We start from the raw sequence: 18,608 nt of genomic DNA, 5'->3' as shown, positions 1-18,608 counted from the left end.
TCGTATACACGTTACACATGGGGAAAACCACGAAAACGCCCATGCAGCCAGCCCGTTCGCGGGATTCGAACCTCGGACCGAACTACCAGTGTTCAGCGACTTTACCGCTCGGTCGCTGGTGGGCGAATTAATTGAAGAGTACAATTCTTATGTAAATTTGATATAAGTTCATGTAACTTAGAGGAAACAATTTTATTTCATAAAAGTTCTCTTGTCATTAAATCAGAGCTGATTGCCTTGATTTGATGACCGTCACAACTTAATTTTATTGTTCATTGTTCTAAATATTTTATGCTTAAATTAAAAATGCTGTGAAAGCCTAATAATCTTTTCAATTAATTTCATTTTTTTAAATTGTCGTAAAATTAATGAAACAAATATTTACTATATTAAATATTCTATATTATTAAATTTTTAGCGGTGTTTAAAGTTCCCGAAAATCAATTTATACTTTTACTAAAGAAATCAATTTTAGATTTTGGAGAGGAAAATAATAGGATGCAAATAAAAATGTGATAAAATATACAATTAAAATACAGGCGTTCGTATAGTTTCTAAGCATTTCTACTCAGTTTAGGCAATTTGATTAAGGTTTTCTGTGCATATTCATTAAGTACAGAGAAATTGTATTTGTAGAAGTTCTTAACTGATTTAGCGGTCTTAACAAATCTGGTAAACACACATTGCTGTGATTTAATTGTGGATACTATTTAATTATATAACTTAATGACAGTAAATTTCAAAGATTCATTTCAATAAAAAATAGCTTTTCATTACGAAGAAACTACTTGATTTATGATGATGATTACGCTATTCCTGGTGCATTTATTATCTCTGGAATCGAAGTGATATTAATTTGGGGAAATAAATAAAATCCATTTTCACTAATTTTTAAGAATATGTATTAAGTGAAAGCTTTGACATTCACCATTATTCCTTTTTTGTAATATTCTGATATTAAGTATTATTTTCTTTTCTCCTAATGATTCAGTAAAAATTATAAATTTCTTGTTATCGCTTTAAAATCAGAGAACAATTTCGCTATGCTGATTAAATTGAAAACTGAGCTCAATCCGTTTGTCTGAAATAACTGAACAAATCTTTTTCTGATAAAGATTCTTTAAAGCTTGTCAAGCAAGGGCACATACAGCATTACATTTACGTATTAATAATAATAAATATTTACATATCTTTATTATTCAAAATGGTGGATGAAATTTTTCGAGTTTTGCTTAGTTAATTTCAGCTCCGCTTACACTATATCTTGGTATGTTAGGTCAAACACGTTTACATAAACTGTGAAATGCTGGTACTTTTCATGCTGTGTTATATTAATCTTCTTGTGTAATATTACTTTTAATACATTTTGTATAATAAAAACTTCCCCGTATAAACGTTTATTTTCAGTTAGACTTTTTCAAGAAAATACTACAGAACACACGTTATAAAATAATGTCAATTTTTTATACGATTACCATGAATTATCGAAATAAATTATAAAAACTAATCAAAATTAATAGCGTTCTAATTTAAGTGCTTGAGTATTCTACCAAAAATACTATTATTAAAGAAAAAAATATTGCTTGTAACATCCCGTAAATGATCTTAAGTCCATATTTTCGGAAATTGTGTTATGGATTATTGTTTTAGTGCTAAAGCTAAATAAATATCTTGAAAGAAGAGAACAAACGAAATGGTGAAAGCTGACGTCACATTTGCCACAAACTCTTTTTCTCCTCATTATTTTTTATAATTTATAGAAATAATTGACTCGCCCTTTTTTGTTATCAATTTAGCACCTTTAGGATAACTCTTTTAATGCAACACAACTGACATATACCTTAAGAATGGGCGGATATATTTGCCGTTATCTCTCAACAGAATTTATTCCTCCTTCATTTTATTCTCATACAACACTCTTTTCGCTATTAAACATCAACATGTTTCATGAAAGGAAAGGAATTTCTCCCGAGAACCGAATAATGAAAATCTCTTCGTTTCCCGATTCATCATGATATTTCCCCGATGTCTCAGTCAAAACCGTCTGAGTGGCAGAGCCGCTTTTATCCTGACATGAGATATGTTGTCGTTAGAATACATACTAGCATGTTATTTAAAGTATTTTGTTTTCTTTTTTACTTCCTTGTACGAAGTAAAAAGGAAGTATTGTAATCGCGAAAAGTTTCAGGCAGCATATTTCAACGAAAATATCCATTTTGACCGCTATCGAATACAATTTAACGATGTTTTTGCGTGATATCTGTACGTAAGGACAGAATAAAATACTCTTTTCCTTCAAAAAAATTATAAAACTGCTTTAAAATTAATTCTGAAGAGAATTATTCGTGGCGTCTGTACGAACGTATGTACGTACGTACTTACGTATCTCGCATAACTCAAAAACGAATAGCCTCAGAACGTTGAAATTTTGTATATAGGACTACTATAACATGTAGATGTGCACCTTGTATTTTGGTTGCAATCGGCCACGCCAAACGTATATAAATATATATATATATTTATTTATATATCCACTCTGTTACCCGGCTCAGTGATCTCAGTTTCTTTACTCTTATATATTTGTAAATTGTACATTTTTTGCTTTGAAAATGATTGAATTATGTTATTCTTATCTTCCGGTTAAGGTTTTTATGCCTTTAGTAAATCTGTATGCAATATTTTTAGAATTATCAACAATTTTAAAGTTGTTTAAGTGCCGCTAAGCCTAATGGCGGCCGTTGTTTGTTTACATTTGAAACAGCAGAATAGTGAATTTGTTGCCAATCTAGAGAAACGTAGCTTCGCAGCAACAAAGATAACGCCTTCATTTATTATTGCGAATCAAATCATGCTTAATCCTTTCTGGGATTTTTTCAAGGAAATAAGTGTTTAATATTTACTTCGTAATTTTTAATACAGATATTTTGAATTTTTATGTATTTTTGCCTTGTCGCGAAATGAGAACTGAATTAATTGAATAGAAATACTCAATTGTCTGTGAAAAACTGTTTCTTTTTTGTTTTGTTTGCTTAATTTCTTTTATACATCGTTCTAGCTTTATTATAGTATTTCAATAGAACATGTGGCAACGATTAGATAATTCTTTAAATGATATAAATGTGCATTCTGAGTTATAATATGAACGAAATATAATACTGTTAATATAATACTGTTAACATAGCGCCACAGTGTCGCTATGTTAATCAAATAGAGTGAATTTTAAAGAATGCATTTATTCTATTGTGGTTTATGCGCTGTCGGCGAAGTAGATTTAATTGAATTCAATAAGTTTAAATGAAATGAAAGAAAAATTGCGTATAATTTAATATTACTTACAAGGAAGTCATGTGGTGTACACATCAGATTTTTGATTTAACGAATTAAATATCGTCCTAATGTATGAGTGGCTATAAAATAAAAATTAAAGTAAGTAATTATATCAATTTAGTCATCAAAAATTCTTAAATAAAACTTTTCATGAATTTCGCAAAGTACCACTAGGAGTGTTAAACTGAGTTACACAGAAGTGAAATTTCATATTGAAATTGTGTGAAATTAATTTCTTTTTTATATTAATATCGTTTGCAGGTATAATTTATTAATTAAATCAATAGTAGGAATAAGTTTAATTTACAGCATAGGGCACATTTTAAAATTATTATGCGAATGACTGCTATAAATATTTTACTAGTAAATGTTATCAAGATAACAACAATTACTAAAATAAGAATAATTTTCTTTTATTCTATAAGTCATATTACTTTATCAACTTTTTTAAGATAATGAAAGCCAGCGTCAGAAATTAAATACGTTAAAAATAACAGAACTGTGTCAGACGCTAATTACACAACTTAACTCATTGTAGTGATGATCATGCAGCTTTCGATGTTAATTACAATTCTTCACTTCTTATAAGAATGAGTTTTGGATTATTGAATTAGAAAAATAAATTTATAAATTTTCACCAAATACTTTTGTGGGGAGAATCCACCGCTTGACGATAGCGAAGGGGAATTGTTTAAAAGTTTCCTTGCAATTTAAACTGCTTTATTTTCGCGTTGATAAAGGCTATTTTGTAAGTTGCTTAAATAATTTTCTATTAACTGAAAGTTTCGGAGCATCAATTAGCGAAAAATAGCTTAGCTGATAATTAAATTTGAACTCATTCTTACCAACCATCGTGAAAAGATTGGAATTTAACTTTCAGATAATGAGAGTCGATAATGAGAAAGGCTTTTGATTTATATATTATCATCTGATCATTGCTAATGTTAAGATAATAAGCGATAAACTCAATACCTCCTTCATTATCGTTCTTAAAATGCAATAACTTCTTTAAAAAGTATTCTTACCATAAAAAGCAATGTACGTCAGTATTCAGAGCGTAATACACTTCAGGGAATTTTGTTATGCTTTTTAATTTAGATTTCTTAACATAGTAAAAACAAACCGTAATTTCTTTAAAAAAAAATAATCGTTGTCTTCTCTGTTGTTCAGATCCATTAATCGAATGGGTAAAAGTGTATTGGGAATAAAATTCTTTTGCAATGTCCAGTGGATAAAATTTATTGATCACTGATAATTCCTTCCGAAATGAGGGCGGAAGGATTAGCTTGGGCATTTTTATGATTTTTTTTTTCATTTTTAATATAGATACGAAACAATTTTCTTTATAAATCAATGAATAACATTAGTTTTAATGTTTTCCGCACAAAAGAATGATTTATTGTGATTTTTTATTAATTCTTTTACTTGCTGCTCTCCGAATGGCCGAGTACTTAACTTCACTAGTGAGTATCAGAAAAAGCCAAACCCATTAGTCATTTACCACCTTATCACTGAGAATATTGTTCAGGTTGCACCATTGGGATTTTACCGATATTAAATCGGCGAAAAGAGGAGAAATGCACATACAACCCCCAAGCCTTAAGCGGAAGTCGAACTGTAACGCGGAGGTCGGATTAGCAGCGAATCTCCAGTAATCACTGTACCGTTCGGGGTTACCATATATACCTATTCTAGCACATTAAAAATTGGTTGATATAAAACATACACTCATACGTAAAATGGTTAAGATGACGTTTAGATATGAAATGATCACTCACTGTGTAATATATAGTCTCAAAAAGTAGAGTAGCAGAGTTCTGTTCAAGATGAATTTCGTATGCAGGCTTTTAAATGTGCAGTAATTGCCTGCTATGGGAAACGCCACAGCGTTTAAAAGAATGATCAAAGGAGGTAGAAAAAAAAATCTGTTGTTGAGAAACAAGTAAGTGAACCACAACAGAAACTGCAATTCTATATCTTTTATTACATTTAATGAATACTTTTCATTTATTCCCTCAATCCTTATCGTCATTTCAAGGGGCTTATATTATGAATGATTATAATTAAAAAAACAAAACGAAATATATCGATTTGAATTTTTTATAAGTCGAAAGAAATGATTAAACGCAAGTGTTATTATATAGCACGCGTTCTCAAGCTGTACAGAATATTTTGAAATATTATTTTCGTTTTAAGTGCGGTATATTCTGTTTTACAAAAGTTTAAATTTTCAAGAAAAGAATTGTTTTTTTAAATTTGTCAATAATTTCTGAAGTCGCGCATTTCTTTTCCTATTTTTCTTTTAATTTTTTATCATTAATGGGATTTTTTCTGAAAGCGCGTAGCAATCTTTAATAAATAATATTGTATTTACATCATCTCTAATATACTTTTTACACAAAATTTATGTTGTAAACTGTTTATATAAGCAAAGTCGTGCTAATATGTACGAGTACGCTAATATGTACGTATAATTATTATCCTTGATCACTTAATAGTACGACTGAATCTTGCTATTCTTATTTTTAAAAAATTGCATCCGATGAGAAATTTACTATGGATATGAAGATTACAGAGACATCCGTGCAAGCACTTGCCCATCAAAAACTTCTGGTATGTAGCAGGAATATTTTTAAAAAATATTTAAAAATAATGTTAAAAAATGTTATAAGGTTCAAATTTGATACAATAATATTATACGATTCGAATGAATTGAAAAATGGATAGTTTGATATAATGCAGAGTATTATTATTATTATTACATAAAACTATCAAATCAATCTATACATTTTAACTTTAAATAATGTTATAAGGTGCAGCTGATATGTGTATTCTTCATTTATAAATTAATATGAATTAAAATGAATATGGGGAAGCACATGAGATCATCTTCCTGAGAGGAGAGATCCCTTCGTGGAGGATTTTCTAAATGAAACTCTCTGTTACTTAAGTAACACTATAGAAAATCACGAAAGCACCCATGCGCGGGTGTTTTAATATATACAATTCGATCACTTCACCGGCGTTCGAATTCGATGCAGATCGAACCACTCGGGCGTTGGTGAGCTACATGTACCGGGAAACGAATTAAAAATTTGTGGAATGGCTATTTACTTTGTTCACTTTTGGGGCTATGTGCAATTAACTATTTTTAATGTTCTTTATACGTACGGAAAGTAAACAATATACCTGTTTTTAGCCTATGTACATCCTACGTATATATATAGGTATAACAGCAGATATTCTACGCACGTAAAATAACTGTTTTAATACTCTAGGAGCCCACCAGTGGCCGAGCGGTTAAGTCGCTGAACACTGGTAGTTCAGTCCAGGGTTCAAATCCTGGCTAATGGTCTGTGTGCATGGGCATTTTCGCGGTTTGTCCCATGTGTAAGGAGTATAGGAGCCAGTTTTCCTTAAAAAGTCCTCCATGAAAGCATCCTTCCTCTTAAGCAGAAAGCCCTCGAGTGCTTTGCAATAAATAAACAAACCTTTAATAGTATGCATTCTTTTTTAGCAATGTTATTCACCGCGTAAGTGCTGCAGAATAATTCATATTTGCCATTTTGCATGAATTATATTTCGCTTGTTGGCCTCTTCATTAATTTTAAAACAATTTTCTTAAGTTGTGCTACTGTATTTACTGTTATTTTCATTATTCTATTTTCATGCTGTTTTGTTTTCATTTTTTTTATTGTTATACTGTATTGCTGTTATTTTCATCCTGCTCTCTTTCTCGTCGCCCAGCAAATCATATATCTTTTAAAAATTAAAGCAATTTCTGTCTGTTACAAACGGTAGTATTAGCTAAGTGTTGTTCAAATTTTCTTTTGCTTTAAATGCAAAATTGTACTTTAGAATTGGATTGGATTCGATTATTTAATAATGATAAAACACACGAGGGTTATCAGCTTAAAGGGAGGGATGCCTTCGTGGAGGACTTTCTAAGGGAAACTGGCTAATATACATGTTACATATGGGGAAAACCACGAAAACGCCCATGCAGCCAGCCCGTTCGCGGAATTCGAACCTCGGACCGAACTACCAGTGTTCAGCGTCTTTACCGCTCGGCCGCTTGTGGGACAAATTGTACTTTAGAGTTACGTGGGACAAAGCACGTATATTTAGATAATTAATATTAAGGCTAACTGATTATGCTATATTACATGCGTTTCATAAAGCATAGTTCAAAATATGTTACATGTTTCTTCAAACAAAAGCTAATGAAATTAACTTGCATAATTACTATTATTGCTGTCACTTTTGTTATTTTCGAGTAGTCAAATAGCCTAAATAAATGCGTAACATTAGTAATTGATCTTAGGTTATTAATCAGACTCGAAACTTGCGCAAAAGCAAACGAAAATGAAGAAAGTAAGTTTTGACTTTCTTTAAAAAAAAAGAGAAAAGAAGATTTGCCTCAAGTTGAAAATACTTACTAAACAAAAATCATTTTAATACTTTTTCTTTTTTAATTAGCTCGGAAACTCTAATTCTCGAGAGTTAATATTAATGCAAAAGTAAGTGTTTAGGCTAACTTGTTGCATTCTTTGTTACTTCAGAAATTTCGATCCATTTGTATATATTACCTTCAAATTACTTTATAAAGAATGAACAACTGATAGTTTACAACAGAATGATTGCATTTAGAGATGCCTTGCTTGTTATTATTTTGCAAATAAATCGGTTCGGAAACGAAAAGGCTATATGTTTTTAATTTAGCGATATGATAATGATAGAATGATATTTTTCTGGAAGTTAAAATTATGTGTTCATCTGAAATTAAAATTGCATACTTATTTCAGTAGCATATAGTAATATATTATAAAAACTAAATGCGACTCTCTGTATGTACTAAATATTTGCGTAGCACATACAATTGCATTTTTAGTGACATTTTCAAACATTCAGCTGTATTTGTAAGAAAAGTTGCTCATTTTATTCAAAATTTTATAGTAAAACATAATTCTTATTTTTTTTTTTTTTTTTCTTGTTACACACGAATGAAAGGAATTTTCAGAGTGCAGTAAAATGCTTTCATTAATTGTGACTCATATTATCTCTTACCCCTTTATTTTGACTCATCTCTTCTCCCCCTTAATTGTGACACATATTATCTCTTCCTCCACCACTTTTTTTTAAAATTTGAATGAATTGCAAACATTGAGCAGCTAGCTGAACGTATTTCACTTAATTTATATAATGCGCTTGTAATGCAAATTTAAGTAATGGAAAATGATTAATTTATTAGTTTCGAAACATGTATGCATGTAAATAACCTGCAGTTTTATCATATTTACTAAGGATGTATTTATTTTCAAATATATAAAGTGTGTTCATTTTATGGAGCATCTTATTGTATGAAATTAAAATAAGACTTTACATTGCAGCACATTTATAAGAAAATGCCGTGATTTTATTCGTCATATGTTCTTCATTACAAGCATCAGTTTTCAAAGATCACTAAAATTTTAGACTAATTAAAAATAAAAAGCATTAAAAATAAAAAGCGTATTTGCATTGGAGCTCATCTCTGAGATTGTTTCTCTTTAGTATTATTTATAATATTATGTAAATCAAGAATATTCATGGGAAAAATTAATTTACTGTGAAAACATTCTAATTAAGAAATGGAAATTAATGACTAAAAAGCATTACATAAATGAAAGTATTTTGAATGAATACCCTTTTGTGTTTCATTGGATAAAATGCAAACCTCTGTTTTACAAAACCTTCAATAAAGTGATATGATACTGAGAAACAAAGCAATTAAACACATTTTTTTTTTTTCCTTCAGACCCACTTTGCATTCATGTTTTATGAACACATTGCAGCCGATCTTACTTTTCCCCCGTGCTTTTTCTCACTTAAATGCTTTATTTTACAAATTCGTTTGCATATGAGAAATGAATTAATGATAATTATTCAGAAATTGGCGCAGCTGGAAAAAAACAGAGCCAAAAAAAGGGTGGAAGAGCAGTTCTTGCACGTCAAGGGATAGATACATCTGTTTTCTGATAAATCCAATTTTGGGAAAAAATGTATTAAAAATTTAAAAATTCATTAATGCCAGGATACGTCTTTCATTCATGCCTACCCTTTTTTAAAAGAGACTACACATACCCTTTTTGAAGCCTATCTTCAGTATGAACAGCCTTCTTAATTTTTTGCCTTCTCCTGATGCGCACACTAGGAATTTTTCTGCCAAATGCTTAAAATCTAAATCATGCATGGAGTTCGGGTGCCTTCGATTACGAAACCGCTCCCCCTTGGGGCGCGCGCACTTGTTGCCTATTCGTCGACCACTTTACACCCGACTGTCCAACCTGCGGTGACCCACAGATATCTTCCGTTCGCTCGCGTCTTTGGGCTGGACAAGCCCCACTCCCCCGTCTTTGGTGATTTTTTCCCCTTTTTCCGCGAAATCACGGGTTGCCAGAAATCAAAATTCCTGATCGGTGAACTTTTCTTGGCGAGAGAATTAGTCGCCAGATTTCTTGGCTTCGTAGATTCACACATGAATTTTAATTTCCAGCTTACCGGAATCATCTGATGGAGGAAGTTATACATTTTAAGTCTACAGCTATTTAAATCCAAGGAATTAAATAAATGTGCGATTTCTCTATACGTGACTGAATATTTTACCATTAAATAAAAGCAGAGTACAGAATAAAAATATTATACTTCCTTGCAATCCATTATACATTAGATGAGTCTTTATTAAAATTTAATACGTCTCTTTCTGTATATATCTATATATACATATAATATCTATTTCAAATTACACACTTATACATTCGGAACATTTTATTAAATTGAAATTATTACTTAAAGCCTCTCGAAGGCCGTGGAATTTAAAATGAATTTAAAATACGGAATAATATTTTCTGGATCATGATTCATTCGACATAAATAAATATGGACATATCATTTGATTGTGACGGTTTCAGCATCATTATAAATAGAAATTCAGGAATTATTTACGGTTCTGTGATTGAATTCGAGTGGTTGAAAACTGTCGGTCTTAATCATAATGTAACATCAAAATAGTTTTATTAAACCAGAAGAATATGTATATACTCGTGCCGGACAGGTGTTATTGCTTTCAAGGGTTTTGTCCAACACTAATAAATATCGTAAGTTATTTAGGATCGAAATGCTGTAACATCCTTCATTTATCGTTCACATTATTACGTGTTTCGCAGCATAATGGACGGAATCAAAATCATTTTATTTGTAATAGCAACTGTTGTTTCATATTATTGTATAGCGTAATTAGCAACGTATGTTTTTTACACAATATAATACAGCAAACATTCGGTTTCTTATGCACATTCGTTTACCTTCGAAATAAAACCTATGATAATGATTAAATTCTCTAATAACATGTAATTTGTAATACTCTCCGTGTATTCCTTTTCAAATCGTATTTAAATGGTAATCTTCTAGTTCAAATGGTGATGCATTTGTGGTAATTTTTTTTATATATATACCATATATAAAAAGGAACAGAAGAAATGTACCAGAGCTTTATTCCCTGCCTGAATTTTGATTTTCTTTGACTTAAAAAAACTGAATTAGGTCTGTTGGCAGTAAACGATATTATTTTAACATATTTGATGGTAAAATAATTTCTGAGGTGTCACAGTGTAATCTACAGTTTCTAGACTGCAGACTTTCATTTATTTATTTGCATAAAATTTTCCCTTTTAACATCACATTTGTCTTATAAATGCAGCCAAATATATCAATTATTTATTTATTTAAAAATTATCATTGTTTTTTATCGCTTTTTTTCCTAACTTTCGTCTTGAAAAATATTTTTTTTTAATTTTTCACCTAAATGTACAATGTGTGGACTAAATCAGTTCTCTTGTTGCATATATAAACGTGGTATACATGTTAACCACCTTTTGAAGCATCAGCAAGATTATTTGGTGAATTTTCTGGCGGCTGAGGTGACCCAAAGCTAATGAAATCCTACTATTGACTTGGTGTGGGATTTAAGAGAAGAAGCATTATTATTTTGTATAATTTCAAACAACAATGGTCTCAAAATGGTTGCCCGCGGACCGCATGTGGCCGAGGAAGCAATTTTATATGGCAGCAAAGATATTTCAATTTTGTATTTGTTGCAAATGCGATGTTGAAAAGGTTTCAAGATTTCAGTTATTTGAAGTCCGAGTTTATATTATTTTCATTTCTATTAAAAACGAACATGAATAATGCACCAGAAAATCTATAAAAAGCTACTTAATTTAAAATGGGATAAAAATCTTATTTAAAATTTTTAAGACACAGATTTTTATTAACTTTTATTTGTATCTTTTAAAAATTAAATAAGCTTAGTTACGATTTTTATGCATTAAGAATAATGGCTTAGCTTGGGAATATATTTATGCGTGAACAACATTTTTATCTCAGTTGAAAATTAGTAATAAAAGAAACCGATTGACTGATGAGCATCAACAAATTCGTGATGACGATATTATTTAGTAATTTGTCTCCAATAGCAATTTTTTTTTTTTTGTCTCCAATAGCTGTCAGCTTTATTGAAAACGAAACGCCATCAGGTGTCAAGTTGTAAGAAATAAAGAATTTTATAATTGTTTACTTACAAACAAAGGTTTTTGTATATAAACCTAGAAGAAAAATTTAATAAATAAAAAAAAGAAACTAAATTATTATTAATTATTCTCAAGTTTGGTCTCACTTGGTTACTTTTCTATAAAAGGTTAAAAAAGATTTCATAATTTGTTTATTTTAATTTAAAGTGAGTGATTTAATTATTAATTAAGCAGGTTAAAATTATTTGAAAGAGATGTCAGTCTAATAATTTAATATTCAGCTAATATTGTAAAGTGACAGAGCAAAAGTTTCTGACAGTTACCAAGCTTTAGATTTCAGGCAGAAAATAAATATACAATTGATTTTTTTTCCATTTTCGATCTTATTATTATTATTGTTTATGCATGTTTTGATAAATATTTAATGAGCAGAACTTGAAATTTAATTCAAATAGTTTTAATTTTGTTAATAAAACTTTTCCTTTTGTTAAAAAAAATATGTCCCTTCAGCTGTTTTTAGATTGTACAAGAAGTTTGGCTCTCGTCTTTTGCAATCGTTATTTCAGTTTTTGGTCCGCTTCTTGGATTTACAGTCGGAACCCAGATGTCCAATACAGAATTCACCATTTATCTTTCGTTTTATTTTACTAGTTATATGTAGTAAATTTTGGCTACCCAAAGACAGATTAAATTTATTGTTATTATTATAATGATTTAAGAAATTGTCGAATTTTGATTATTTCATTTTCAGTTCTTTTCACTATGTTTGATTTCCTAAATTTAAATATCAGTTCTTTTCACCAAGTTTGATTTCCTAAATTTTATTATTTAGTTTTTTTCTTTTATATTTAATTCTTTTAACAAAGCTCGATTTCCTAACTTGTCGAATAAGAGATCTGTATTCAAATAATATAATTTTAAGTATGGTAGTTTTTATGCACCAGAATTATAAATTATTTCTAAAAGTTTATGATTAAATGCTTATTCTGTTCATTCTTTTCTTTATTTTTCAATATTGTTATTACTGATATCGTGTAAATCACCTCTATTACCATGTACGTCAGACGCCAAAAACACTTTCGCCTTTACATCACTTACAAATCTCATCTATATTTACTAAATTCGCATTTACATCACTTACAAGTCGCATTTGCATCACTTATAAATAAATCAAATGTAAACTACTTACTGCATATAACAAAAATATACAAGAATTCATCTTTAAATATCCAAGACGGTGGAAAAGTCGGTCCTCCCTCTGAAGAAAAGGTATCTGTAGCTTTTAATATACAAGTGTATGTATCTTATTAAATTTAAGCTCACCTTCTATCGCAGAATGACACTGAACAGGAGTAACTAGCAAAGTATGCATCAAGTATATAAATTATGATTAATGTTAAGAAACCATTCATCGGAAACAGTAGACATCAAAATAAATGCTTTACATAAAATTCAATGCGTAAAGACACAAAATGAACAATAACATACATTTGGTTTATATATATATACATAGCGTTCTTAAACTTTTGCCATTTTCAGCTATGTAATCACAATTTTCGAAGAATTTAAAATTTTTTCGTAACAAATATAAATAATTTAAAATATATTTTTAACTTTTAGTTTTCATTATTTTTGTCAAAGTAATGGTTTAGTCTCGAATCTTGCTTTTGTCTTATTAAAATATCTGATGTGGACACCACATGATTTCCTTGTAAGTTCTGTTAAATTACACACATTATTTGCTGCCCTTCATTTAAACTTATATCCTCGAATTAGTCTAACTTAATTAATCGATCTCTCAAGGCAAGTTGAAAAAGGACATCAAAAATTACAAATTTTGATATTAATTATCCCATTGAAATGTTGCCGGACGGAAATGAAACTTCTAATTTTATTTTTTATTTTTCGAGTATAAAACCTCCCCAAATATGAGTGTAAGAGATGGGAGACGTCATTAAAAAGTTAGATTCTGTTATTTGTGGAAAATTATTATTATTTTTTTTAAATTTGGCTTTGCCAATAAAAAAATGGGGGAATGTTTTCGCCATTTAAAGTACTTTTATAATTGGAAGTATATGACTACGACCAACAATTGCGAAAATAAAGGCCGGGTAAGAATTTTAAGCCGGCTAAGGATGTTTGTATGTGTGTGTGCATCTATATCTATCTATATATCTGTATATATCACATTTCGTTTATGCCAACCAGTCCTTCATTTTGTACATACGTACAGATGTTACCCAAAAATATCGTCAAAATGGATTCGAGAGCGGTTAAACTCGATTTTTTTCCTGAAATATGATACCCGAAATTTTTCGCTTTGCAATACTTCCTTTACTTCATACAAGTAAGTAAAAATATTAAGTAAAATTGGGCGCCTCGCTTAAAAAAGCAATTTTTGAGCAAAGCAAAATTTATTTTTTCCGAAAGATTCAGAAGAGAATTTTCAAACACGAGTATTCTCTGTGTTAATAGTGAAGCAGAGAATTTTGCAGAAAAAGCTTATTCAGAATTGGAATATTTAACTACGTAGAAACTATCGCTGGAGAACTTTTAAGTCGCAAGAAAAAAATTCCTTCATAATGGTCTGTTTCGTATATATATTAAAACATGCAAATCCTAAAAAGTGCTCACTTTCGTCTATGATCTCAGACGGAAAGACTAGAGATTCTGAAATTCGTGTATTATATTGAAGCGAAGGAACCATTTGCTTGCTGATACCCTTGAGACATTCTTAAAGTAGATAGAAATTCTTCAGATATGTGCGTTATCTGAAAGAAAGTAAAATCAATATAACAGTGAGAAAATAAGAAATAAGTTTGCACAATAAATTGTATGTTATATTTGTTTCACAAACATATCTCAACTTTAAACAACATAAAACTTAGAAATTTCTAAATAATGTGCATTTTAGAAATTGTACTAAATTTTGCAAAATCTCTCTTATATAAGCATTTTAAGTAACTTTATGTTTGTTAAAAAAGAACAACAATTTAAATAAATCCAGTCTATTCTATACATAGGTACGGAACATGGGACAATCCAAACATTTTTTATTAAATTCAATAATTCTTTAATGTTCATAGTTATCAAATGAATGCATTATTAATTAAACATGTTGTAATATTAAGAAAGCTAATTTATTGGTTTCATGTTATATATTTGTTTCATATATATATATATATATATATATATGTGTGTGTGTGTGTGTGTGTGTGTGGTTCTGTCGATTGAAATGAACAAAGGAGATGTTATAGTAGTCCCATATAAAAATTTTAGCACTGTACGGCTAATCATTTTCTGAGTTATATGAGATATATACATATACAGGTATGTACGTACGTACAGATATCACAAAAAAAATTTTCTCATTTGAATCCACTTGAAATTAATTTTACAATCCGTTTTAGAAAAACATTCCTTTATTCTGTCCGTACGTACAGAAGTCACGCAAGCAAATTCGTCTGAATGCTTTCGGGAACGTCCCAAAGGATATTTCTGTTGAAATATGATATCCAAAATTTTTGCGATTACAACTTTTTTTTTTTTTTCTACTTCGTACAAAGAAGTAAAAAGTGCCTCGCCATATCTCAGTAAGAAGAATATGATTAAGCAATAGAACAAGACATTGAGTAACAGAGAAGAGTATGATTAAGCAATAGTAATAATTCCGTATTACTAAATAAACGAAATATATTTATTAACTTTAAAGTATTAGAAAATGAACAAATCAGTCTGTGTTTAGAAGGATATTCATCGGCCGCTTTATTTACTATTAACAGGCATATTATAATGCATAAATTTGCTATTTCATTTATATTATGCGAAAAGGGCGATCGCGAGAATGTTTGCAATGGAAAGAACCTAATATCTCATCACACATTAAGGGATAATGTAACTGGCATCATAATTAAAAAAGTTTTTTACGTTTATTAAATTTACTGGAATCTTTTCTTAAAAGCCTCCTAAATAAGGTACAGAATTTCAGGAAGACAGCCGGTAGAGTGAGATAAAAACTTTACTTGTTATATTACTCCCTGTGCCGCCCAGATGGAAAGTTGGTTAGAGACTCTGACTGCGGTAACGAAGAGTCCGGTTTCGAATTTCAAAGAAGGCATGGATATAAATCGTCTAAACGGTGGCAACCTGTTAGGTGCCTCCATAACAAAATGACTACCGCTTCTAGCCTTAGTAGTAGCCAAAGTCTAAAACAGCTACTGCCCGCCATTAAACAAATTGCTCGCCATTAAACAAAAAACTTCGTTTTTGAACTAGAACTAAATTTAGACGATATTTCTTGGCCCGTTCTGTCTAAAAAATGTAAAATTTTCTTTTTCATTTCATATCTTTTAGCTTTATTAGGAAGAAAAAAAATTCAATTCATAGAGACTGCTAAGTTGCGCAAGGCGTTAGTTCAAAAAATAAACTTTTGATTTTTTTTTTGGCACGATTGGAATATACACTGCAATAAGTACACATTAGAATATTTTTAATACTTTGCAAAATACTACATCGCAGTGACAAAAAAAATCTCTGAAAACTCTATCTAAAATCCTGCGCTGACCTTGATATTCTCATTTCTGAAAGCCCTAAACACAGTAAATTAAAAATTACGAAGATTTTGTAAATATATTAACAGAGCATTTTCATCTATTTTAAATGTAATATCTAATTCAAACATATTACGTATTGCATCTTTTTTAAATCAACATCAGAAGGTAATCGGAAGTTTGACAACTTTTACAAAATATCAGAATTTACTCTAAAAAAGTTACGTAAAATTAGAATAATATGTTATAGAAATTTTTAGCCAAACTCTGGTTTCTAATAAATAAAAGATAAACGACTTCCGTAATTTGAAACAGGCTGAATGATTTCAAGAAACAGTAAAATGTTCAGATTATTTGACACAGCATGTTTGCGATAAATTAATCAGAAAATATCTTGCTTCTGTGTATATTCTTTTGATAACTCCTCAGATTTAATAACCTGTGCTTTTTATGAACTAATAGAACCTCCGAAGAATAATTATACGGCATATCAAAGCAACGATTACTTGTAATTTTTGCCTTAAGGCTGTTGATACCTTTATGAATTTAAATGCAATCTAGAGCTTTTTTAACCATTCCCGAAATAGAGCAATATGAGAATGTAGTTTAATTTTTGTGTCAAAGTGGAAAAGAAATATGCCAATGCAAAATTCAAAACTAAGCAAATCAGCAAACTTATTATGAATTTTATACTTTAATATCGACAGTATTTTATTCAAAATCTAGCCAAATAAGATTCCTGTTTTTTCTAGTTTGGAATATATTTTGTGATTTAATAGTCGCATATTTATCGTTTGAAAAAGAATAGATGTATTTAAAATTTTCTTTTTTCATTTATTTTTTTAGCATTATGTTTATTATCCATTCTGTATAAAGGAGTACCAATGACCAAATAAAGACAAGTGATCAATAATAGCTGGATCGGATTCGAATTCGAGAGAATGGGCTAGCTGCTCTGGTGTTTTGCGCCCGTGTGTAACATTGATATTAACCTGTTTTCCATAAAACATCTGCAAAAGCAACTTCCATTAGACAAATATCCTTTCTGTGCTTTATCCAAATCAGTTAAAACAATCATTTTATATTAAATGATGTCTTTAAAGAACGCGTCATGGCTTACAGCATCATATTTTGAGTAGATTGGCTTTTTTATAATTTCCTTGAAAAGAGGCATTTCAAGGCTATTAACCTGGCAATTCTAGTTGAAAATTTGATCATTCATAAGTAGACTGGCTTAATTACATTGAAAATTAACTCTGAATATAATTCTTATAATGAAAAGAGTTTAAAAAAGCAACGTCGATTAATTAACAAAGACAATATTTTAGTCATTACCAGACGACTGCAATCGAAAAAAAATTACTTTTACAAATATTAAAAGAACTGAGCAGAAGTGCATATTTTCCCATATTATATACGTCAAGTTTCACAAAATTTTTTGTATTTAAAGTATTCTTGTTTTACTTAACGTATTATCAGTCTAGCTATTAATGCTAATTTATTATATAGATTTAACTTTATAAAGTTTTTATTGCTATTCCTAATTAATTCAGTCTTTTTGCGTAATGTTATAGAATACGTCTAATAAATACATAATACGTAATAAATTGTACATTATTTGTAGCTAAAATTATTTTGTTATTTCTAAAAAGAATTAGGAAGTTAATGCAGTTTGTAATTTAAGATATGCATCAATTTAACTTCTTTATAATTTATTAAAGCTTCTAAGTTGTTCAAATTTGCTATTCCGTCATGCAACTGAAAGTAATATAATATGTATCAAAGTTAGGATGAGGATATTCATTACATTTTATGACTTTGTTTATATCAGTGCTCTAGATTTAATTCTTGACTTCTGAAGCATGCAGAGAAGAAAGTTGACATTAACATTCACGTTTGATGGAAATTTAGTAAATTCATTTTATTTTAAAGAAATACTTATTGCAAAGCTTCACCTTAAACACCTTTCTTAAACACCTTCATCATTGACCTTGCAATCGTTAGAAAACGGGTTACTTATTTTTCAGAAAATCTGCTGAAAATCATATTTACAGAAAGAGAAGAATTAGGAAAGAGGAAATTTAAATAATTATGTAAAATTCTGGGAAAAAATTCATTTAAATTTTACTATTATTGCATAAAATATATTAGTTTTCTCTAAGCG

General features: G+C 29.6%; 1 protein-coding gene across 2 annotated transcripts in view; it reads left to right on the top strand.

Moving 5' to 3' along the window:
- Positions 1 to 18,608, top strand: part of IA-2 (tyrosine phosphatase IA-2) — a 991,654-nt gene that overhangs the window by 686,999 nt on the left and 286,047 nt on the right. The gene's annotated exons all lie outside the window — the stretch shown is intronic.

This window comes from Stegodyphus dumicola, chromosome 5 (assembly GCF_044657685.1).
Source record: "Stegodyphus dumicola isolate Sdum_Otavi_A_Nest chromosome 5, ASM4465768v1".
In the NCBI taxonomy this organism is placed as follows: Eukaryota; Metazoa; Arthropoda; class Arachnida; order Araneae; family Eresidae; genus Stegodyphus; species Stegodyphus dumicola.
Note: the sequence above shows the minus strand (reverse complement) of the source record. Positions and strands in the feature narration are given on the sequence as shown.